Consider the following 25,066-nt stretch of genomic DNA (forward strand, 5'->3'; position numbering starts at 1 on the left):
TATGCCCCATATAATCCTGCATAAAGGTAATAAGGGCCCCATAAGATGACCACATCACCGCGCCCTCTGACCTGAGCGTCACAGCCAGAGGACGCTGAAGACGGAGCTGCCCTGGAACGAGGAGCGGTGAATATCGCGCAGCGCAGCGCTCCCCTCCCCGTATACTCACCTACTCCTGGCGCGGTCCCTGCACGTCCCTGCTTCTTCCATCGCTGCATCTTCTTCCTGTATTGAGCGGTCACAGTTACCGCTCATTACAGTAATGAATATGCGGCTCCACCTCTATAGGAGGTGGAACCGCATATTCATTACTGTAATGAGCGGTACCATGTGACCGCTCAGTACAGGAAGAAGCTGCAGCGCTGGAAGAAGCAGGGACGTGCAAGGACCACGCCAGGAGTAGGTGAGTATAATTACACAGCTGCCGCTCCCCCTCCCCTGACGACCCCTGGGTATGACTCGAGTATAAGCCGAGAAGGGGACTTTCAGCCCAAAAAAATGGGCTGAAAATCTCGGCTTATACTCGAGTATATACGGTAAATCAAACTTCTGTGAAATCAAACTGTCCACTTAGGAAGTAACACTGACAATCAATTTCACATGCTGTTGTGCAAATGGAATAGACAACAGATGGAAATTATTGGCAATTATCAAGACACATTCAATAAAGGAGTGGTCCTGCAGGTGGGGACCTGCAAAATGACCTCCAGCAGGCCACAAATGTGCATGTGTCTGCACAAACTGTTAGAAACAGACTCCATGAGGATGGTCTAAGTGCCTGACATCCACAGATGGGGGTTGTGCTCACAGCCCAACACCGTGCAGGACGCTTAGCATTTGCCACAGAACACCAGGATTAACAAATTCGCCACTGGCGCCCTGTGCTCTTCACAGATGAAAGCAGGTTCACACTGAGCACATGTGACAGACGTAACATCCTTCAGCATGTCCGGTTTGGCAGTGGGTCAGTAATGGTGTGGGGTGGCATTTCTTTAGAGGGCCGCACAGCCCTCCATGTGCTCGCCAGAGGTAGCCTGACTGCCATTAGGTACCGAGATTAGATCCTCAGACCCCTTGTGAGACCATATGCTGGTGACGTTGGCTCTGGGTTCCTCCTAATGCAGGACAATGCCAGACCTCGTGGCTGGAGTGTGTCAGCAGTCCCTGCAAGATGAAGGCATTGAAGCTATAGACTGGCCCGCCCATTCCCCAGACCTGAATCCGATTGAACACATCTGGAACATCATGTCTCGCACCATCCACTAATGTCACGTTGCACCACAGACTGTCCAGGAGTTGGTGGATGCTTTAGTCCAGGTCTGGGAGGAGATCCCTCAGGAGACCATCCGCCGCCTCATCAAGAGCATGCCCAGGTGTTGTGGGGAGGTAATACAGGCATGTGGAGGCCACACACACTACTGAGCATCATTTCCTTATCTTGAGGCATTTCCACTGAAGTTTGATAAGCCTGTAACTTCATTTTCCACTTTGATTTTGAGCATCATTCCAACTCCAGACCTCCATGAGATATTAGTTGTGATGTAAAGAATAAAGATTTACAACTGGAATATTTCATTCAGTGATATCTAGGATGCGAGATTTTAGTGTTCCCTTTATTTTTTTGAGCAATGTATGTATGTATATATATATAGAGAGAGAGAGAGAGAAACAAACCAACCAGCACTCCTAATGTGAACACGTGCAAGCTGCAAGCTGCATCACATAGATAAAGAAGAACACAGCAGCACATGAACATGAATCTAGGCCATGTGAGAACACAGACAAATATTCAATATGAATTTTACTTCTCAAAAATATTTTTCATAGAAATGTTTTTCATAAAAGTTACAGTTATAGATAAAATGAAGATTCTTAGCGCATAAATTGGCCAATTCATGTGTGCCCATCAACCACGGCAAGGTGATCTCCCTCTGATGGGTCCTACACTACCATACATGCCACTTTTGGGCCAGCAGCCTACAACTCTGGACAAAACATGTCACTTCGGGCTAAACCTACAATTTATGCGCAGGTAGAGTAGATTACCACCACCTGCAAGGTCAATTGGAGGAGTGCACGATCAGGGGGGATGCAGCCGCATCCATACATCAAATAGAGAAAAAAAACAACCAGCACTCCTAATGTGGACACGTGCAAGCTGCAAGCTGCATCATATAGATAAAGAAGAACACAGCAGCATATGTACATGAATCTAGGCCATGTGAAAACACAGACAAATATTCAATATGAATTATACTTCTCAAAAATATTTTTCATAAAAAAATTTTCAACACTTTTTTTCATAAAAATTATATTATATATATATAAACAGTTTATATATGTGTTTGTAGAGACTACATAGCATTCTTGTAAAGGATTAGAGAAAGAACGTATGTCCTAATGTTTAGCGAATCCTGCCAAAGTAATCAGAGTTTATTGTCATCACAACAGAACATCAAGCTCCTAATAACGACAAATCTCCTACTTATTCAACCCGAGCTGTACACTTAGGCTGCCGTCACACTAGCATTATTTGGTCAGTATTTTACTGAGCCAAAACCAGGAGTGGAACCATTAGAGGAAAAGTATAATAGAAACATATGCACCACTTCTGCATTTATCACCCACTCCTGCTTTGCTTAATACCTTGACATTTATTGATATTTGACAAAAATTTATGGATATACTTTGGAGCAGATTACATGCTTTTTTAATGATTTTTGCTGCGGAAACACGCTAAAAACGCATGTGCGTTTTTTTACCTGTGGAATTTCTGCACAAATGCAAGTCTATGGGGAAAATCCGTACATTAAACTCAGTGTAGCTGCAAGAGGAATTAACATGATGCGCATTTGAAACATGCACCGCTGCGCTAAAAAGCACAGTGGGCATAAGAGTCTATAAATCCATCCACTTTGCTGGAAATGCACGATTCTGGGTTTATGATGTGGCAAATGTACCCCAAAACGCACCAGAAGCTCATGGTGGGAACGTCGCCGGAGGCTGAATGCAAATGCTGCAGGTTTTCTTGCAGCAAGTTTGACAACTGACATATTCCTAACCAATTTTCAGCCTCAGAATATTCTGCAACAAAATCTACAGCATGTGAATTCACCTGTTGCCATCATATACGCTTGCTTCTCATACTTATTATAACTGAGTAAGTGCCATCATTTTAGATTTTGGACACGAAATCGAAGGACCTCAGCTTGCATCCCGCATTAGTGAAGTCATTTCGTACCACTTTATATAAGCAGACCAATGGATTCTGTAGAACAGGAGGATTAAAGCGGCAAAGTAGGACCCCATCAAGTAATTAAATGGCAAAAATTAGACTAAATCAATGAGTATCACAGAAAAAGACAGAAAATGGAATCTTAATTGAGAGACATGTTGTCCAAATCAATACATGGTGAAGAGTTCTGTACAAAGACACCATGCCACGAGCTATGTGCACATTCAATCCACAAATATGGGTTAACAATAAAGATCTTTCCTTTATGTGCTTGCTGTAATGGCTGTAAAGCCCCCTGAAGCCGATACACAGGCCTGGAGCTCATTGCTCTGGTAGCACAGAAGGTTTCAGTCTGCAGTTACAGAGCAATGAAGCATGTATAACTTAATAATTATTCACTGCAATGGCTACGTAGGCCTGAGGAGATGACTTCTAATTAGACGTGTCGTAGATACTGCAAGCAAAGGGTTAACATTATTATTATTTTATTTTTGTTTTAGAAATTGTCTAAGAAAACAACAAAACACATAAAGATGCATAAATGTACATAGAAACGGACATTCCACACACTGGGCTGAGAGATGATCACAGGCCGTAAATGGAACACCAAGCACCTAATCTTAAGCTTCCAATGCAATACCTTGTGTCTGTCAGGCTCATGGGGTGCACCCACTCCGCCGCTGCAGGCTTCCCCGCCATCACTTGTCATTCCTACCCGTCAGGCGTGAGGAGCATAACGAACCGTGCATGCCAGTGAGGATGCAAGAGCCATGTTCAAAAATAGAGTCAGAGACGGAAGGAAGAGGGGGGAAAAAATTGATTCTCTTTTCTCATCTCCTGAAAACCATAGAGCTAAGTTGCCATGGTGAAAAGAGATGAGGCTGAAGAAGATGCGGGGATATGGCTGAGTTACACAGCAGCCATCAGACATATCCTGTACCGTGATGCAAATGTAGAGCTTGTGGACACAGTGACTAATAGCAGATGGACGCCGATGTATGCTGCTTCTTAACCGCTCTGTTGAACAGAAGAGGCCGTGGAAACATTGCACCAAGAGGGAACACCTTCTGCACAGCAATAGCAGGGCAGCGGGCATAACTTTTTATTTTTCTGCCCACACAGCCGTACGAGGGCTTGCTTTTAGCAGGACTAATTGTACTTCTGAATGACACCATTCATTTTACCACACAGTGTATGCGAAAGCAGGGAAAAAAAAATTCAAGTGTGGTGAAATTGTGTAAAAAGAAAAAAACAATTCTGACATTGTTTTTTTGGGAATTGTGTTTACAGTGTAAATTTTTTGAGGTAAAAATGACCACCAACATATTAATTTCCTCATCAATACGTTTCCGCCAATACCAAACATGTCCAGTTTTTGTTATTACTGAAGTTTGATTTTGGAGTTGTCACCATTTTCCGAGAACCGCAACATTTTTATTTTTCGTACGATGAAGCTGTAAAATAATTGGAGCGAAACAAGTTTTTTATTAGTACCATTTTAGGATAGATGTGACTTTTTGATCGCTTGTTACAATATTTTTTGTAGAATTGCAGTGACCAAAAGAAAGTAATAATTTTGGCATTCTTGAATTTTTTCAAATGAATGGGTTCAAGATCGGACTTTTCTGAAGGCGGCGATACCAATTATGTGTTTTTTTTTTTTGTAATATCTTTATTTTCACTGGAGAGAAGGGCGGGTGATTTGAACTTTTTTCATTTTTTTTTTTACTTTTTACTGATGTATTAGCGGGGCTTGAAAATGCAATCATCCGATTGCTTGTGCTATATGCAGCGATACTTCAGCCAAAGGATTGGTTTCAAATGAGCTCCACATAACAGTCACTGGGGTCATTAGCTGACCCCCAGCTGTCATGACAACCCATCAGCAACCGCAATCAGGCCATTTAACAGGGTAATAAACCGCTCCGCCCATAACTGATAGCGGCAGGTACTGGCGGTAATTCACAGCCATTGCCTGCCGGGTATGAAGCAGGATTGCTGCGTGAGCCCGCTTCATACACCTACTTCTGACATGCACAGTATGTATACCACATAACAAGTTGCGTTTCCATGCGGTCAGCGAGCGTGTCAAAACGAATCATCCGCATACATCCGCATATCCTGCATATTCAATGTTTAAGATAGGTACGCAGGACATATGAAGAAGTAGGCGGAGCTAAACAGAAGTAGGAGGAGCTTAACAGAGGAAGTAAGCAGCCCTCCGCATATCAGCCGAACGCTAATGTGAGCTGAGCCTAAATGAGCCAGAGGAGTATCTAGATTCAAACAAGCTACACTTGCCTTCAAATTAGCCCTCACCTTTGCTAAACAGACCTATTTCACAAACCTTGTATCTTCATTATCCTACAACCCAAAACAACTGTTCAGCACATTGAACTCTCTCCTCCGCCCACCACTGCCATCTCCAAGTCCCCTCATCTCTTCCGAGGACTTTGCCATCTACTTCAAAAATAAGATCGACCAAACAAGGCAAACCTTTACTGTTCCACCACCCCAACCACTCCATATACCAGACCTCTGCCCTTCCCTAATACCTTCCCTCTCCAACATCACTGAAGGAGAGCTTAATCACCTCCTTTCCAAATCACACCAAACCACCTTTGCACTTGACCCTATCCCTCCCACCTGCTCTCCAACCTCACTAACACGTTCATTCCAGCCCTATCCTATCTCTTCAACCTATTGTTATCTTCTGGTATCTTCCACTCTGCCTTCAAGCATGTCACCATCACACCCATCCTCAAAAAAAAAACCTTCACCCAACTGCTATGCCCAGCTATCGCCCCATATCACTGCTCCCGTTTGCTTCAAAACTCCTTGAGCATTATGCCCATGCTCAACTTTCCTCCCACCTCTCATCTAACTCTATCCTTGACAGCCTCCAATCTGGCTTCCGCCCCCACCACGCCACCGAAACTGCCCTGACAAAAATTGCTAATGACATACAACTAATGCCAACAGACAGTTCTCCATCCTCCTCCTTCTCGACCTGTCCTCTGCCCTCGACAGTCGACCACTGCCTACTGCTAGATTCTTTCTTCCCTTGGCATCAAAGACCTTGGATTGGATTGCATCATACCTTTCCGACCACACATTTAGCGTTTCCCACTCCCACACTACCTCCTCATCCCGCCCTCTCTCTGTTAGTGTATCTCAAGGCTCTGTCCTGGGGCATCTACTTTTTTCCATCTATACCCTTGGCTTAGGACAACTCAAAGTCCTATGGCTACCAGTACCACCTGTATGCCAACAACACTCAGATCTACCTCTCTGGCCCAGATGTCACCTCCCTGTTGTCCAGAATCCCGGAGTGTCTATCAGCCATATCCTCCTCCTTCACCTCTTGCTTGGTCTTTTTTCAGAGAATATGAATGATAACACCAACACATTTTCTCCATTCATAGTTAGTGGTTGAGTGAAGCCATTTATTGTCAAAGTACTGTGTTTTCTCTTCTTAAATCATAATGACAACCCAAAATATCCAAATGACCCTTGTTCTGTCTCCGCCATCTAATATTGTTACCCTGATTATCTGTTTGCGTAATTACAGGTTTCTCAGTATGGATGTTCATATCTTTATTTGTTTTTAGTGCTTTGGCTCCCTCTAGCGGTCAGAGTTATGTTGACAGTTCAATCTTCTGTGTTTGTATTATCCATGTCTGATTCTCCTCCTCCTTTGCAATGCATTATGGTAGCTCAGCCTCCATTTCCCTCCATTTTTCCTTTCACTTTCTTCTGTTTGTCTTCAAGGAAAGACGCTTCACTTCATCCCCCTTGCGATTGCATTGCCAGTATGTCTTTATGCTTCCTATAGATATTTCTGCTCTATATTAGCTTAGTTTAACCAGTTGTACTCCTAGTTTAGTCACTAGCTTTCTAAATGTTATGCATAATGTATATCATGTGTATTATGTATCTGTTCTATGCCATGCACTGATTCTATGTATATCATTTTCACAGTTTCACCACATCAATATACCACTACGTTTAATAAAGCACAGACTCAACTACAGTCTCCTTATTGGACCCCGGTATAGCGGTTTAGCTGACTGGATAGCTACGTGAGCCTGTCTCATTTAGTGAGGACAGAACAACCCTAATCAAAAATTCACATACCTTATTTCTGACTACCATGTATTGCCCCCTCTAACATCAATGACAGCTTGAAGTCTTTTGTGGTAGTTGTGGATGAGGTACTTTATTTTCTCAGATGGTAAAGCTGTCCACTCCTCTTTGCTAAAAGCCTCCAGTTTCTGTAAATTCCTGGGCTGTCTAGCATAAACTGCACGTGGAAGATCTCCTCAGAGTGGCTCAATGATATTGAGGTCAGGAGACAGAGATGGCCACTACAGAACCTTCACTTTTGCTCTGCTGTAGCCAAAGACATGTCGACTTGGTCTTGTGTTTTGGATCATTGTCATGTTGGAACGTCCAAGTACGTCCCATGCGCAGCTTCCAGGCTGATGAGTGCAAATTTGCCTCCAGTATTTGCTGATAACGTGCTGCATTAATCTTTTTTTCAACTTTGACCAAGTTTCCTCTGGCTTGGTAGCTTACACATCCCCAAAATATCAGCGATCCACCTCTGTGCTTTACAGTAGGAATGGTGTTCCTTTCATCATAGGCCTTGTTGAACTCCCTCCACATGTAACGTTTATAGTTGTGGCCAAAAAGTTCAATTTTGGTCTCATCACTCCAAATTACCTTTTTCCAGAAGGTTTGAGGCTTGTCTCTGTGCCGTTTTGCGTATTGTAGGTGAGATACTTTTTGGCATTTGCGCAGTAATGGCTTTTGTCTGGCGACTCGACCAAGCAGCCCATTTTTTTTCAAGTGCCTCTTATTGTGCATCTTGAAACAGCCACACCGCTAGTTTTCAGAGAGTCCTGTATTTCAGGTATTTCAGCTGATGTTATTTGTGGGGTTTTCTTAGCACCTCAAACAATTTTTCTGGCAGCTGTGGCAACATTTTTGTTGGTCTACCTGACCGTGGTTTTGTTTTTACAGAGTCAAGGATTTTCCATGTGTTAATCACAGTTTGAACGCTGCTGACTGGCATTATCAATTCCTTGCATATCTTTTTGCATCCCTTTCCTGTTTTTACAGTTCAACTACTTATCCCGTAGATCCATTGACAATTATTTTGCTTTCCCCATGACTCACAATCCAGAAATGTCAGTGGCTGGATGAAGGATGCAAGAGTTTGTCTGGATCCCAGAAGCTCACTCAGCTTTTATGCACACACACTGATTACAAACTTCAAGAGGTAATCACAGGAATGGTCTTCCAACAATCTTGAAGGAGTTCCCAGAGATGATTAGCACTTGTTGGCCCTTTTGCCTTCACTCTGCGTTCCAGCTCACCCAAAACCATCTCAATTGGGTTCAGGTCTGGTGACTGTGGAGGCCAGGTCATCTGGCGTAGCACCCCATCACTCTCCTTCTTGGTCAAATAGCCCTTACATAGCCTGGAGGTGTGTTTGGGGTCATTGTCCTGTTGAAAAATAAACGATGGTCAAACTAAACGCAAACCGGATGGAATAGCATGCTCCTGCAAGATGCTGTGGTAGCCATACTGGTTCAGTATGCCTTCAATTTTGAATAAATCCCAAACAGTGTCACCACCAATGCACCCCCACACCATCACACCTCCTCCTTCATGCTTCACGGTGGGAACCAGGCATGTAGAGTCCATCCGTTCACCTTTTCTGCGTCGCACAAAGACACGGTGGTTGGAACCAAAGATCTCAAATTTGGACTCATCAGACCAAAGCACAGATTTCCACTGGTCTAATGTCCATTCCTTGTGTTCTTTAGCCCAAACAAGTCTCTTCTGCTTGTTGCCTGTCCCTAGCAGTGGTTTCCTAGCAGTAAGAACAGAACAGTGAAACGGCAGCCATCCAACTAGTGGGATTCAAGTCACCGGCTACTCAGAGACTAAATACAGCTACAGCAATCTCTGCACAGCCAAGCACTTTCCCAAGACACCATGTCTCACAAATCGCATAGAACAAGATCTGAAACTTCCGTCTCCTCAAAGACAACATCCATCAGCAGTGCTGTCGCCATTGCCCGCGCAAATGCTGAAGCCGCCAAAATACGAGCGAGCTTTGCTGACCAAGAGATGCAACTTAAATTACAAAAAGCACGCCTAGATGACGAAGAGAGAAGGTCGCGCTTAGAGAGAGCCAATCAAGAGAGAAGGTTGCAGTTAGAAAAAGCACGCATAGATGATGAGAGAGCCGATCAAGAGAGAAGGTCGCAGTTAGAGAAGGCACGTGTGGATGCCGCCTTAGAAAGCCTAGCAGTAAAAACGGAAGCTGCCGCAGCCCTCGCCGAAGCAGAATCGCTAGAAGCCGCGCAAAATCCCAAGCTGCATAGCCAAAGCAGTACGTCGAGTCTGGAGTTTCCACTGCAAGACTCACCACAACGCACATCTCAGTATGTTAACGACCTTCCTGATCCAAACTATAACCCTGAACCAGTACCAAAACCAGAATACGACACCTCCAGCGAAGTAACCAACGTGGATCACCCTGCTGACACACCGTACATCAGGCCGAAGCAAAACGACACCGGCTGGCGCCACCCTGAGGACACTAACAGGTACAAACGCACCTCACATCACTATCAGGGCGACCCATCACCAGTATACTCTGCTGACAACCGGTTCACGACAGAATTTGCCAAGTTCTTCACACGACGTGAACTGGTTGCCAAGGGACTCATGAAATTCACTGACCGAGCTGAAGGTTACAGAGCTTGGAAAGCTTCCTTCCAAAATGTCATTAGAGACTTGGGGCTACAACACAGGGAAGAGATAGACCTGTTAGTCAAATACCTGGGAGAAGAGTCAGTCAAACACGCAGTAAGGATCAGAGACATTAATATAAACCGCCCTGAGACTGGCCTCAAAGAGATCTGGAAAAGGCTGGATGAGTGTTATGGCTCAGCAGAAGTAATAGAAAGAGCCTTGTTCAAAAGAATCGATGACTTTCCTAAAATATCTAACAAAGGTCTCCAGAAACTTAGAGAGCTAAGCGACTTGCTAAAGGAAGTCCAAGTTGCCAAATACAAGGACGACCTACAGGGACTTGCATTTCTCGACACAGCCAGAGGTGTTAACCCTATAGTCCAGAAGTTGCCCTACAATCTACAGGAGAGGTGGCTCACACATGGTTCCACGTACAAATACAAACACAGCGTTCCATTCCCTCCCTTCTCCGTTTTTGTAGACTTCATACACCAACAAGCGAGAATTAGAAACGATCCCAGCTTTGACTTTGCAATACCATATGCCACACCGTCACCACCTGCAAATCCACGCAGAACATCTGTGGCAGTACACAAGACTTATGTTTCTTCTTCAGGTTCTAATTACAGGTCTGCTGGCTGCTCCCAATCAGAGACAAAGGTGCAGGACCCTGACAAGCAGTGCCCACTTCATCAGAAGCCTCATCCTCTCCTGAAATGCAAAGCCTTCAGAGGAAAATCTATGCCAGATCGCAGAAGCTTCCTGAAAGAAAACGGTATCTGCTACAAGTGCTGCTCGTCCACAGCTCATCTCGCCAAGGACTGCAAGGTCAGTGTAAAATGCACAGAATGTGGCACCACAGACCATAACACCGCTCTACACCCTGGCCCAGCTCCATGGAGTACACAAAACACGCCAGCTGACAGTGAGCATGGCGGGGAGGAAAGGAACACTGATACAGCTACGCCAGAGATCACTTCACAATGCACCGAGGTCTGCAAAGGGACAATAGACAGTAGGTCCTGTTCAAAAATATGCCTCGTCAAAGTATACCCGAAGGGCCATAGAGACCAAGCTGTAAGACTGTATGCTATCTTGGATGATCAAAGTAATCAATCCTTGGCTAGATCAACGTTCTTTGACCTATTCAACATCAAAGGGCCAAGCACTCCCTACTCCTTAAAGACGTGTGCAGGTACTGTGAAAACAGCAGGCAGGAAAGCTACTGACTACCAGATCGAGTCTTTAGACGGACAATTCTGCCTACCACTACCTGCGATCATCGAATGTAACCAGATCCCAGACAATAGATCTGAAATCCCTACACCAGATGTAGCAATCCATCACGCTCACTTAAAATGAATAGCACACCTTATACCGGAACTCGACCATCAGGCCCAGATAATTCTGCTGTTGGGGAGAGATATCCTGCAGGTTCATAAAGTGAGACGTCATATCAATGGACTCCACAATGCTCCCTATGCCCAAAGGCTAGACCTAGGATGGGTGATAATTGGCAACGTATGCTTGGGACGCATGCACGCCCCATCTTCTGTGACAAGCATGCTGACAAATACATTAGAGAAAGGACATCCATCTCTGTTTCAACCCTGTAACAATGAGTTCCATGTCAGGGAACTGCCACACAGCATCCAACTGCCCAACCATTTAATAGACTTTACTCACGACAGCAGTATAGTGTCGGGAAGCTATGAGGATCAGTTAGGGTGCACAGTCTTCCAGAGAACTAAGCAGGACAGCCAAGTGGCAATGTCGGTAGAGGACAAGTTGTTCTTAGAGGTAATGGAGAAGGGACTCGTTAAAGATGAGACCAACAGCTGGGTCGCACCTCTTCCCTTCAAAACCCACAGACCACGTCTACCGAACAACAGAAATCAGGCATTACAACGTTTCTCCTCTCTCAAACATAATCTGCAAAAGAAACCAGAGATGAAAGATCACTTTTTCTCCTTCATGTCAAAGATTTTTGAAAACCGTCACGCAGAACTAGCTCCCACTCTCAAAGACTCTGAAGAATGCTGGTTCCTACCCATGTTCGGAGTATACCACCCTAAAAAACCAGGCCAGATCAGAGTCATGTTTGATTCCAGTGCTAAGTTTAATGATGTCTCCCTGAATGACGTTCTACTGACAGGACCAGACCTCAATAACAAACTACTGGGTGTACTTATGCGCTTCCGTAAGGATTCCATTGCCTTCATCGTTGACATCCAGCAAATGTTCCATTGTTTCCTTGTGAGAGAGAGAGACAGGAACTTCCTAAGATTCTTCTGGTACAGAGACAATGATCCTACTAAAGAAGTCACGGAGTATCGCATGAGAGTGCACATCTTTGGCAACAGTCCTTCCCCTGCAGTCGCCATTTACGGACTCAAAAGGTCGGCTCAGGAAGGAGAAGCAGAATACGGAGCAGATGTCAGACAATTCATAGAAAAGGACTTTTATGTCGACGACTGTCTAAAAGCCATGCCTTCAAATGAGACTGCCATCAGTCTTCTCAGGAGATCCCAAGACATGCTCGAACCTGCCTGCTCGAACCTTAGGCTTCATAAAATAGCCTCAAACAGCCAAGAACTCATGGAAGCATTCCCTTTTCAGGACCTATGTAATGGTCTCAGAGACCTGGACCTGGGGTCAGACCCCGCACCAATGCAACGCAGCCTCGGGCTTCTCTGGAATCTACAGTCAGACACTTTCACCTTTCAGGTCAGCCAGGAAGAAAGGCCTTTCACACGTAGAGGCGTCCTGTCTACCATCAACAGTCTGTACGACCCCTTGGGTTTCGCAGCTCCTGTTACTATACAAGGCAAGGCCCTACTAAGAGACTTAACTAGGGAAACATCTGACTGGGATGCACCTCTGCCACCTGACAAGAGGATCCAGTGGGAAGAGTGGAAGAACTCGTTAGCGGCACTCTCCAACCTGTATGTGCCAAGACCGTACACCCCTGTGCCATCTACGGAGATACAGAGCCAAAGACTGTACGTATTTGCAGATGCTTCTGTCAAAGCAATTGCCGCTGTTGCCTACCTCAAAACTGTAGACTCCAAATGTCAGTGCCACATTGGTTTCGTCATGGGAAAGGCCAAACTCGCACCACAACCAGAGCACACTATACCCAGGTTAGAGCTTTGTGCCGCAGTCTTAGCCGTTGAGTTAGCGGAGTTCATCACATCCGAAATGGATATCGACCTGACACAGGCCAAGTTCTACTCAGACAGCAAAGTAGTCCTGGGATATATCCACAACGAAACCAGGCGATTCTACGTTTATGTCAATAACAGAGTGCTACGAATCAGGAGATCAGTTCATCCAAAGCAGTGGCATTACATACCCACAGACCAGAATCCCGCAGATCATGCAACTAGAGCAGTTGACGCAAGTCGACTAGGAAGCACAATGTGGCTCTCGGGACCAAAACTTTTGTACATTGAGGAATGTTTTCCAGACACCTTCGAACTAGTAGGAGAGGACTCAGATGCTGAAATCCGCCCTCAGGTGTCTACACTACATACAATGACCTCTGTTATCCAGCTTGGATCTTGCAGGTTCAACAGATTTTCAAGTTGGAAGTCACTTACTCGAGCCATTACCTGCCTGACACATATAGCTCGCTCATTCATGGCTACCAGAACTTGTGGCACAGAAAAATGTAAAGGTTGGCATCTTTGTAAAAATACCTACTTTACCTCCGATTTAGAGTTCTCTAGAAATCATATCATCCTCACTGTTCAAAGAGAAACCTACTTTGCAGAAATCCAATGTCTTATTAATAAAGCTCCAGTACCAGTGAGCAGCGTATTGAGAAAACTTGACCCATTCATCGACAACAGCGGCCTACTGAGAGTAGGAGGCCGACTCAAAGAAGCTGAGATGGAGTTTGTGGAGAAATTCCCTCTTATACTTCCTGGAAAATGTCATGTTGCCTACCTAATCGTACAACATTACCACAATCTGGTCAAGCACCAAGGAAGACTATTTACAGAAGGAGCAGCGAGGCTCACCCACGAAAGTCTCATCACCTTCATGGCTGAAGCTGCAGCTATAATTAACGCAAGACCCCTGGTTCCAGTTCCTAACGACCCTGAGGAGCCTTTGTTATTGACTCTAGCTACTCTACTTACCCAGAAAACAGGACTATCCAGTGCCCCTCCAGGAGGATTCGACGCTAAGGACCTCTACAAGCGCCAATGGAGACAGGTACAAAGTCTTGCAAATACTTTCTGGGACAGGTGGCGCAAAAAATATTTGTCTACCCTGCAGCCACGGACGAAGTGGCAATCTACTAAACCTAATCTGAACATAGGTGACCTTGTTCTTGTAAAAGACTGTCAAATTCATCGGAACCAGTGGCCACTTGGCCTAGTTACCGCAACGTTCCCGAGCAAGGACGGCAACGTCCGCAAAGTTGAACTAAGGATGACAAAAGGGAATGAACCTAAGACATTTTCCAGACCGGTATCTGAACTGGTCCTGTTGTTGCCTTCGGAAGAAAGGAGTAGTGACATCCGTTGATGCCAGACGGGGAGTGTTCTGTCTCCGCCATCTAATATTGTTACCCTGATTATCTGTTTGCGTAATTACAGGTTTCTCAGTATGGATGTTCATATCTTTATTTGTTTTTAGTGCTTTGGCTCCCTCTAGCGGTCAGAGTTATGTTGACAGTTCAATCTTCTGTGTTTGTATTATCCATGTCTGATTCTCCTCCTCCTTTGCAATGCATTATGGTAGCTCAGCCTCCATTTCCCTCCATTTTTCCTTTCACTTTCTTCTGTTTGCCTTCAAGGAAAGACGCTTCACTTCATCCCCCTTGCGATTGCATTGCCGGTATGTCTTTATGCTTCCTATAGATATTTCTGCTCTATATTAGCTTAGTTTAACCAGTTGTACTCCTAGTTTAGTCACTAGCTTTCTAAATGTTATGCATAATGTATATCATGTGTATTATGTATCTGTTCTATGCCATGCACTGATTCTATGTATATCATTTTCACAGTTTCACCACATCAATATACCACTACGTTTAATAAAGCACAGACTCAACTACAGTCTCCTTATTGGACCCCGGTATAGCGGTTTAGCTGACTGGATAGCTACGTGAGCCTGTCTCATTTAGTGAGGACAGAACAACCCTAATCAAAAATTCACATACCTTATTTCTGACTACCATGTATTGCCCCCTCTAACATCAATGACAGCTTGAAGTCTTTTGTGGTAGTTGTGGATGAGGTACTTTATTTTCTCAGATGGTAAAGCTGTCCACTCCTCTTTGCTAAAAGCCTCCAGTTTCTGTAAATTCCTGGGCTGTCTTAGCATAAACTGCACGTGGAAGATCTCCTCAGAGTGGCTCAATGATATTGAGGTCAGGAGACAGAGATGGCCACTACAGAACCTTCACTTTTGCTCTGCTGTAGCCAAAGACATGTCGACTTGGTCTTGTGTTTTGGATCGTTGTCATGTTGGAACGTCCAAGTACGTCCCATGCGCAGCTTCCAGGCTGATGAGTGCAAATTTGCCTCCAGTATTTGCTGATAACGTGCTGCATTAATCTTTTTTTCAACTTTGACCAAGTTTCCTCTGGCTTGGTAGCTTACACATCCCCAAAATATCAGCGATCCACCTCTGTGCTTTACAGTAGGAATGGTGTTCCTTTCATCATAGGCCTTGTTGAACTCCCTCCACATGTAACGTTTATAGTTGTGGCCAAAAAGTTCAATTTTGGTCTCATCACTCCAAATTACCTTTTTCCAGAAGGTTTGAGGCTTGTCTCTGTGCCGTTTTGCGTATTGTAGGTGAGATACTTTTTGGCATTTGCGCAGTAATGGCTTTTGTCTGGCGACTCGACCAAGCAGCCCATTTTTTTTCAAGTGCCTCTTATTGTGCATCTTGAAACAGCCACACCGCTAGTTTTCAGAGAGTCCTGTATTTCAGGTATTTCAGCTGATGTTATTTGTGGGGTTTTCTTAGCACCTCAAACAATTTTTCTGGCAGCTGTGGCAACATTTTTGTTGGTCTACCTGACCGTGGTTTTGTTTTTACAGAGTCAAGGATTTTCCATGTGTTAATCACAGTTTGAACGCTGCTGACTGGCATTATCAATTCCTTGCATATCTTTTTGCATCCCTTTCCTGTTTTTACAGTTCAACTACTTATCCCGTAGATCCATTGACAATTATTTTGCTTTCCCCATGACTCACAATCCAGAAATGTCAGTGGCTGGATGAAGGATGCAAGAGTTTGTCTGGATCCCAGAAGCTCACTCAGCTTTTATGCACACACACTGATTACAAACTTCAAGAGGTAATCACAGGAATGGTCTTCCAACAATCTTGAAGGAGTTCCCAGAGATGATTAGCACTTGTTGGCCCTTTTGCCTTCACTCTGCGTTCCAGCTCACCCAAAACCATCTCAATTGGGTTCAGGTCTGGTGACTGTGGAGGCCAGGTCATCTGGCGTAGCACCCCATCACTCTCCTTCTTGGTCAAATAGCCCTTACATAGCCTGGAGGTGTGTTTGGGGTCATTGTCCTGTTGAAAAATAAACGATGGTCAAACTAAACGCAAACCGGATGGAATAGCATGCTCCTGCAAGATGCTGTGGTAGCCATACTGGTTCAGTATGCCTTCAATTTTGAATAAATCCCAAACAGTGTCACCACCAATGCACCCCCACACCATCACACCTCCTCCTTCATGCTTCACGGTGGGAACCAGGCATGTAGAGTCCATCCGTTCACCTTTTCTGCGTCGCACAAAGACACGGTGGTTGGAACCAAAGATCTCAAATTTGGACTCATCAGACCAAAGCACAGATTTCCACTGGTCTAATGTCCATTCCTTGTGTTCTTTAGCCCAAACAAGTCTCTTCTGCTTGTTGCCTGTCCCTAGCAGTGGTTTCCTAGCAGCTAATTTACCATGAAGGCCTGCTGCACAAATTCTCTTCTTAACAGTTGTAGTAGAGATGTGTCTGCTGCTAGAACTCTGCATGGCATTGACCTGGTCTCTAATCTGAGCTGCTGTTAACCTGCGATTTCTGAGGCTGGTGACTCGGATAAACTTATCCTCAGAAGCAGAGGTGACTCTTGATCTTCTTTTCCTGGGGCGGTCCTCATGTGAGCCAGTTTCTTTGTAGCGCTTGATGGTTTTTGCCACTGCACTAGGGGGCACTTTCAAAGTTTTCCCAATTTTTCGGACTGACTGACCTTCATTTCTTAAAGTAATGATGGCCACTCGTTTTTCTTTACTTAGCTGCTTTTTTCTTGCCATAATACAAATTCTTACAGTCTATTCAGTAGGACTAACAGCTGTGTATCCACCAGACTTCTGCACAACACAACTGATGGTCCCAACCCTATTTATAAGGCAAGAAATCCCACTTATTAAACCTGACAGGCCACACCTGTGAAGTGAAAACCATTCCCGGTGACTACCTCTTGAAGCTCATCAAGAGAATGCCAAGAGTGTGCAAAGCAGTCATCAAAGCAAAAGGTGGCTACTTTGAAGAACCTAGAATATAAAACATAATTTCAGTTGTTTCACACTTTTTTGTTAAGTATATAATTTCACATGTGTTAATTCATAGTTTTGATGCCTTCATGGTGAATGTATAATTTTCATAGTCATGAAAATACAGAAAAATCATTACATGAGAAGGTATGTCCAAACTTTTGGTCTGTAGAATATTAATAAAAAATCGCATAGCACTCCGACCAATGTTAATCTATGGGGCAGCTCACATCATCCATTTTTTTCTCGTCCGTATTATACGTGCGAGTGAAATCTCAGCATGCTGCGATTGTCCGCATATCTCAGCCAAGAAACGCCAATGCAAGTCTGTGGGAGTGAGAAAAAAAATCACACAGCACACAGACCATTCGTGTGACTTGCGAGAAATTCTTTGGCATTGGGCAGGTGACAGGAAACTGGCTTAGACATTATTTGCTCATTTTGATGACATATGGATGACACAGATACTTTTTTGAGAAAAAAAAACGCATCCTGGCATTGCACACTGATGACATACGGATCACCATACAGAGAACATCTGTGCGATTCTTGGCAGACAAAATGGGACAGTTTTTTTTATACATTGTGTGCGACTCCAGCCTAACATGACTTTTCTCACTTTTCTGGACTGATATAGGACCGTTTTTTTTTTTATGGTGATGGGTATGAAACCTAATTGTCAGCCACAGTCTCCTGTGTGTTACGTGTGTGTATTCACATAGAATCAGATTCTTTCACAAATCTAACATTATACCAGGCATAACTGTTGCTCTATAACCAATGAACCTATTAAGCAATTTACTGCTCAGATTGTCATCTGCTGACGTCTACATTCTGACCACAGACAGGAAGACCAGCATTGCAGTCTATTGTTTACTGAAAATATTCAGTTTACAACACCCATAAAAAGAACAGGAGTGGTAACTTGCTTGAAGACACTTGAAATTATTTTTTGACCTCAAAACAAGTAAAATAACCAGCCAAACTGGATCCTAGATGAAGGCTTGAGATGCCTGTTTAAAAACAACCTTTCAATAATCAAGTTTACAATGTAAGGAGTTTACACACTGTATTATGATGTAAAAGGTCAAGATCACACGTATTCTGGGTCCACTGCGGATTTTTCTGCAGCGGATTTCAGCAGATTTGCGTTTTTTGTTTCTCATAGGTTTACATTGAACTGTAAACCCATGGGAAACTGCTGCGGACCCGCAGCTGCGGAAATCCTACGGATCCGCAGCAAAATCCGCATCGTGTGCACATACCCTAACACCTTTATCCCTCAGTCCTGTTTTTACCTTAATGACTAGGGGAAATTTTACAATTCAGACCACTGTAACTTCATGTAATAATAACTCTGGAATGCATCAACGGATCCCACTGATTCTGAAAATCTTTTCTTGTGACATATTGTACTTTACAAAAGTGGTAAAATTTGTTTGATATGACCTGCTCTTATTTGTGAAAATATCGAAAATTTGGTCACTATTTTTACATAATTTTTTTCTGTTAGGAAGTTAGAAGGGTTAATAGTTGACCAGTGATTTCTCATAATTCCAATAAAATTTACAAAACCATTTTTTTAGGGATCACATTTTAATTAATTTTTGAGGGGCCTATATGACAGAAAATACTCAAAAGTGACAGTTCTAAAAACTGCACCCCTCAAAGTACTCAAAATCACATTCAAGAAGTGTATTAACCCTTCAGGTGCTTCACAAGAATTAGTGGAGTGTGGAAGGAAAAAATGAACATTTAACTTACTTTCATCAAAAAAGTTACTTTAAACCTCAATTTTTTATTTTCACAAGGGTAACAAGAGAAAATGAACCCCAAAGTATATTGTGCAAATTCTCCTGAGTACATATATTTGTGTGGGGGAAAACTACTGTGCCCCTCTAACAGCACCTCCTCAGCCCGGGAACCCTCTCACAGCACCTCCTCAGCCCAGCACCTCCTCAGCCCGGGACCCCTCTCACAGCACCTCCTCAACCCAGCACCTCCACAGCCCAGCACCTCCACAGCCCAGCACCTCCTCAGCCCAGCACCTCCTCAGCCCAGCACCTCCTCAGCCCAGCACCTCTGCCGGTAATCACTGATGCAACCCTCCCATGGACACCAGGCCGTGGCAACTACGGCGTACGGCAAGGCTCGTAAGGTAAGAATTGCCATAGGAGTTTTGGAGAGCAAAATTGGCTGGAATCAATAGCGGACACCATGTCACGTTTGGAAAACCCACAATGTGCCTAAACAGTGGAAACAAGCCACAAGTGACCCCATTTTGGAAACTAGACTCCTCAAAGAATTTATCTAGATGTATGGTGAGCAGCTTCACACGTACTTCACAGAAGTTTATAAAGTAGAGCCATGAACACAAAAAAATCACTTGTTCCACAAAAAATGTTCTCTTAGCCCCAAATTATGTATTTTCACAAGGATAACAGGAGAAAATGGAACTCAAAATTTGTTGTGCAGTTTATTGTGAATACACTGATACCCTAGATATGGGGGGAAAAAACTTTTTGGGCGCACGGCATGGCTCAGAAAAGAAGGAGTGGTGTTTTGGAACGCAGCCTTTGATGGAATGGTCTGTGGGTGTAATGTCGCATTTGGAGAGCCCCTGATGTGCCTAAATAATGGAAACCCTCCACAAGTGACCCCATTTCGGAAACTAGACCCCTCAATATATTTATCTAGACATGTGCAGAGAACATTAAACCCCCAGGTGCTTCACAGAATTTTACAATATTGATCTGTGAAAATGGAAAACAAATTATTTTTCCCACAAAAATGTTGTTTTAGCACCAAATTTTCTCATTTTCACAAAGAAATCAGGAGAAAATGGATGCAAATTTATAATGCTATTTCTCTTGAGTACACGATATGCCATACGTGGTCGAAAAATACTTTTGATGCACATTGCAATGCTCAGAAGGGAAGAAGCACCATATTGGAGTTCAAATTTTTTTGAACAGGTTTGTGGGTGCCATATCACATTGTCAGAGTCCCTAAAGTGCCAGAACAGCAGAAAACTCCCATAAGTGACATCAACCTACTAACTACACCCCTAATTAATTCATTTACGGGTGCAGTGATCATATTGACACCACATGTGCATCATGGAATTCTATACCATTGGTCGGTGAGGAAAGAATTATTACATTTTTATCACTAAAATGTTGTTTCAGCTAAGTTGTTTTTTTTTTGTTTTTTTTAAGACTAGTAGGAAAACGTCAGTTTGTTGTAAATATTTCTCCTGATAGCGCCAAAACCCTACATGTAATCGGGAACTACTTTTGAGGCACAGTGCAAAGCTCAGAAGGGAAGGAGCGCCATAATATAGAGCAGATTTTACGGTTATGGTTTGCTAGTGACATGACCCACTGGAATAGCTCTTGAGGTGCCAGAACAGGAGAACCCCCCACAAGTGACCCCATTTTACAAATGACACTCCTCAATGAATTCATCTAGGGGTGCAGAGATCATATTGACACCACGGGTGTGTCACAGAATTTTATACCACTGGGTTGTGAAGAAAAAAATAATTTTTACTACTCAAATTTTGTTTTACCCCAGATTTAACATTTTCACAATTGGAAATAAGCAAAAATGGCATTAAAATTTCTCACAATTTCTGTTGAATGAAGAATTACCTCATATGTGGCTGTGCAGTACTGGTTAGCCATACGGCGAGGCCCGGAGCTCTACTCTCCTCCTGGAGCAGAGATTTTCCTAGAATAGTTTGTGGACTCTATATACAGAACCCCTAAGTGCTGGAATGACAGAATCCTCCCTCAACTTATGCCATTTTGAAAATTATATCCCTTTCGGAATTTATCTACAGGTGTAGTGATAATTTTTACTCAAGGGGTGTTTTCTAGAAACAAGCAGAGTGCTGAGTGAAAATTACAAACTGCCTTTCTAAGGCACAGTACGTTGTAGTCACCAGTACATTGTAGTTCCCTGCTCATGCTTCTGGAGACACGCACACATAAATTAGGCGAGCTCTCATCGTTTCAGAAATGTGAACGCTAAGTATGGTTTGGAGGCTGGAGCCCAGAAGGGAGGGGGGCATTTGGATTTGGGAGTGCAGAATTTGCTGAATTTATTGGCGGGGGTCGAAGGGTCACTTTGTTTTTCCAGAGCTTTGTGCTACCAGTAATGTGGAAGAACCCTATATTTCCGTTAACAGATGCCAAATCTAAGCCGGGGCTTTTTACGTGGATTGATAAGGCTTTTGTTGAGAACATTTTACATAACATTTGGGATCACATTTCTTCTGCGCCATATGCTGAGCACTTACCTTGGGGGTTCCATCTAAATCTCCGAGTGACGTGATTCAGATGAAACCCCCGATGGATCCATTCAGTACAATGAGGCAGCAGTGTTCCTCTGGACTCTGTTCAGCGGCGTCCTTTTCAGAAGTGCACAAAACTGTGCTGGAACCCACTTTTATGCACGCCTAAAAAGACGGACACCGCTGGATCAGAGGCCAGACAAAGTCCACAGTGCTTCCATCTGCCTCATTATAAGGAATCTTTCGCCGGGGGTTTTGGCTGAATCACGTATTTCAGAGGTTTACATGGAAACCGCGGGACAAACGCTCACTGCATAGCACATAATAAACGTACGATGAGCCTTACTGCAATCTTTGAGAGGCAGAATAAACAAATCAATGGTAGGTGAATCATTGATTTTATTTATTTTTTATGCCGTTCCTTGTGCAGTCACAGTGATTAGACAACTTTATTCTTTGGATCGGTGTGATTATAGCAATAGAAGATTTATATAATCGGGAATCTGCTTGTCTGATATCACACACTAAAATGAGGTAGTAGAACATGGCACTCATACACTGAAGGAGGGGAGGTGCTCAAGTAGGGTATCCGGCCCCAATTATGCAGAAAAAAAAAACTTGGCACTTACCGTATTTTTCGGACTACAAGACGCACTTTTTCCCCCCAAAAAAAGGGGGGAAAATTGAGGGTGCGTCTAATAGTCGCAATGCAGGCTTACCATGGCGGCAGAGGTGCGGGGATGAGGAGGCGCAGTAAGCGGGGTCCCTTTCTCCGGTGAGGTGATGCAGCAGCCCGGTAAGCAGCAGAGCCGGGTGAATCCTGTTGTTATCGGTGGGGGCGGCCATCTTCCTGAAGCTGCGCGTGCGCAGATGAAGTGCTCTGCTTCCCGGGGCTTCAGGAAAATGGCCGCCGCGATCTCCATCTGCGCACGCGCGGCCTCCCGCGGCCATTTTCCTGAAGCCCCGGGAAGCAGAGCGCTTCATCTGCGCACGCGCGGCTTCAGGAAGATAACCGCCCCCACCGATAACAACAGGATTCACCCGGCTCTGCTGCTGCATCACCTCATTGGGGAAAGGGACCCCTCTCACAGCACCTCCTCAGCCCGGGAACCCTCTCACAGCACCTCCTCAGCCCAGCACCTCCTCAGCCCGGGACCCCTCTCACAGCACCTCCTCAGCCCAGCACCTCCACAGCCCAGCACCTCCACAGCCCAGCACCTCCACAGCCCAGCACCTCCACAGCCCAGCACCTCCTCAGCCCAGCACCTCCTCAGCCCAGCACCTCCTCAGCCCAGCACCTCTGCCGGTAATCACTGATGCAACCCTCCCATGGACACCAGGCCGTGGCATCGCCCACCTAAGCAGGAAGGGACCCTGCTCAGGTGCACGCCACACCGCATCACCCCACCTCTGCCGACACCATGCCTCCTGTGACCCTGCTCTGCCACCGCCATCCCTCAGGTAAGATACTGTACATTCGGACAATAAGACGGACCCCCATCTTATAAAAAATCTTTTTTTCTGCAATTTTCACCCCAAATTTGGGGTGCGTCTTATGGTCCGGTGCGTCTTATAGTCCGAAAAATACGGTAATTGGTAGTGTATCTTGAAAATAAATCAGTTTATGTGCATCCATAGGCAAATGGTTGAACTTTTTTGGTCCACATCCAGACCTTCATCAGAACAAATTACTGGTACGGTAGAGCGTACCACATTTATACTGTGCTTTATGATTGGCCACTTTTACACAATACAACTATTTTTATAGAAAAAATAATTATTTTTGCATTGCTTTATTCTGAGAGCTATAACTTTTATATTTTGTTCGCTGATGGAGATGTGGGGTGGCTTGTTTAGTCTTTTTGATCACATTTTATTCCACTTTTTGTTTGGCAGTATGATGGTAAAGCACCGTTTTTTTGCCTAGCTTTTTATTCTATTTTTTTAATATTCTTCACTGAAGTGGTTATCTAGTGGGACAGCTTCATAGGTCGGGTTGTTCCGGATGCAGCGATACCAAATATGTGTACTTTTTTTTAATAAAAATATTTATAGGTACAATACTTTTTTTCTGATTTTGTTTTTATTTCCTTTTTTTTTTACTTAAAACCTTTGAGACTTTAATTTTTTTTTCACTCTGCTTATAAAGCACTCTGCTTATAAACGGTCAGTGATCAACTGACATACAAGCTTGATACATCATGCTCTGAGATTTGCTAGCGCTGGTAACTCGGATGTCGTCACGATCGGCCTCTCACGATGACATCGTGGGGGCGCCGATTGGAAAGCAGAGGCCTTCTAAATGCTGTGATTGATATTGATTGCAGCAGTTAGAGAGGTAAACTGCCTACACCGCTCTTGGCAGTGAGTGACAGTTGTCAGCTGTCATATCAGCTGAACACCCGGCGGCGATCGCGCTTGTGAAGCTACTGTGCGTGTAAAATCGTCTGGACGTATCCATACGTCCAAGGTCAGCAAGTGCCTACCAACCTGTACGTATGGAAACGTCCAAGGTCGTGAAGGGGTTAAAGGGTAAAGAACCTAAAACCTGAAGAAGCAGCATTTTGAAAGCAGAAAAGCATCCTCTGTATCTGGAAAGAATGAAGGTTGGTACCTGTCATCTCAAAACAGACGTCATGCTTCTGATTAGGGTTAACGATAGTGAAGCACAAGGACATAACGCCTCAGTGGCATCTCCCATAGGTTTACAAAAATAGCCAACACAAAGAAGCTATAAAATAGTGGATGATTAAAAAGAATCTGTCACCTAATTTTGGCCCTATAAGCTGCGGCCACCGCCATTAGGGGCTTATCTACAGCATTCTGTAATGCTGTAGGTAAGCCCCTGATGTAACCTGAAAGATGAGAAAAACAAGTTAGATTATACTCACCCAGGGGCAGTCCTGATGCGGTCCGGTCCGATGGGCGTTGCGGTCCGGCGCCTCCTATCTTCATACGATGACGTCCTCTGCTTCCTGTCGCAGCTCCTACGCAGGCGTACTTTGTCTGCCCTGTTGAGAGCAGAGTAAAGTACTGCAGTGCGCAGGTGCCGGGCCTCTCTGACCTTTCTCGACGCCTGCGCACTGCAGTTCTTTGCTCTGCCCTCAACCGGGCAGATAAAGTACGCCTGCGCAGGAGCTGCGACAGAAGCGAGGAAGAGGGCGTCATCGCTTGAAGATGGGAGGTGCTGGACCGCGACGCCCATTGGACTGCACCACATCGGGACCGCCCCTGGGA

General features: G+C 44.4%; 1 protein-coding gene across 14 annotated transcripts in view; it reads right to left on the reverse strand.

The window, feature by feature from the left end:
• PITPNM2 (phosphatidylinositol transfer protein membrane associated 2) overlaps positions 1–25,066 on the reverse strand; it is a 526,403-nt gene that overhangs the window by 352,978 nt on the left and 148,359 nt on the right. For 2 of the 14 annotated variants that reach the window (XM_069755784.1, XM_069755817.1), the window contains exon 1: positions 3,876–4,011. The exons of 9 other annotated variants lie outside the window; for them this stretch is intronic. The gene's annotated coding sequence lies outside the window, so the exon portion shown is untranslated. Of the gene's footprint in view, positions 1–3,875; positions 4,331–25,066 lie in introns of those variants that run through there. 3 more of the 14 variants (XM_069755807.1, XM_069755799.1, XM_069755828.1) reach the window with 3 other exon arrangements.

Source organism: Ranitomeya imitator, chromosome 1 (genome assembly GCF_032444005.1).
Source record: "Ranitomeya imitator isolate aRanImi1 chromosome 1, aRanImi1.pri, whole genome shotgun sequence".
NCBI classification, from domain to species: domain Eukaryota; kingdom Metazoa; phylum Chordata; class Amphibia; order Anura; family Dendrobatidae; genus Ranitomeya; species Ranitomeya imitator.